The following is a 1,277-nucleotide window of genomic DNA, read 5'->3' as shown; positions in this document are numbered from 1 at the left end:
CCTCCAAAACGGATGACACAGCTAAGGCTAAGCATCCAAGGCTTCAAACAAGGAGATAATGAATCCCTTTATGATGCCTGGGAGAGATACAGAGAGATGCTAAGAAAATGCCCCTCTGAAATGTTTTTAGAGTGGGTGCAATTAGACATCTTCTACTATGGGCTTACAGAAAAAGCTCAGACTTCTCTAGACCACTCAGCTGGTGGATCTATTCATATGAGAAAAACAATTGAAGAAGCTCAAGAGCTTATTGATACAGTTGCCAGAAATCAGCATCTGTACATAAGCAGTGAATCTTCCATGAAAGAAGAAGCTAAAACAGTAACTGCTGAACTCAGTCCTGTAGATCAGGCTAATGAATTCAATCAGTAATTAGACTTTCTAACCCAGCAGCTAGCCAAATTCAAAGAAATACTACAGGAAACAAGAATGGCTAACAGGAATATGGAAGTACAGTTAAAGAAAACAGAAAAGTAACTGTCAAAACAAATAGCAGAAGAATGCCAAGCAGTTCAATTAAGAAGTGGGAAAACATTAAATACCTCACTTCAAAGCAGTAGGAAGCCAAGAAATGAACAAATGACTACTCAAAATCCCTCTGAGGACAATCAAAGCCCAGAGAGGAATAAGGCTGGCGCTGAACGCCCAGACCATGCTCATTCCTGGCATTCAACGCCAGAAACAAGCATGAATTCGGTGTTGAACTCCCAAGGGAAGCACAGTTCTGGCGTTCAAACGCCAGTAACAGATAAGGAGTTGGCGTCTAACGCCACTCCAGTTTCCACCCCTGGCATTCAAACGCTAGTGGGGGATCAGTCACATACAAGTGCTGATGACAACCCTTCTAAAAAGGCTTCCCAACCCACTTCTGTAGGTAATAAACCTGCAGCAACTAAGGTTGAGGAATACAAAGCCAAAATGCCTTATCCTCAAAAACTCCGCCAAGTGGAACAGGATAAGCAATTTGCCCGCTTTGCAGACTATCTCAGGACTCTTGAAATAAAGATTCCGTTTGTAGAAGCACTTGAGAAAATACCCTCTTATGCAAAGTTCATGAAAGAGATCTTAAGTCATAAGAAGGATTGGAGGAAAACTGAAAAAGTTTACCTCACTGAAGAATGCAGTGCAGTTATCCTAGAAAGCTTACCTGAGAAGCTTAAGGATCCCAGAAGCTTCATGATACCATGCACATTAGAGGGTAATTGCACCAAGCAAGCTCTATGTGACCTTGGGGCAAGTATCAACCTAATACCTGCATCTATTATCACAAAGCTTGG

This window comes from Arachis duranensis, chromosome 6 (genome assembly GCF_000817695.3).
Source record: "Arachis duranensis cultivar V14167 chromosome 6, aradu.V14167.gnm2.J7QH, whole genome shotgun sequence".
In the NCBI taxonomy this organism is placed as follows: Eukaryota; Viridiplantae; Streptophyta; class Magnoliopsida; order Fabales; family Fabaceae; genus Arachis; species Arachis duranensis.
The sequence above is the reverse complement of the archived record's forward strand: the minus strand, read 5'-3'. Positions refer to the sequence as shown.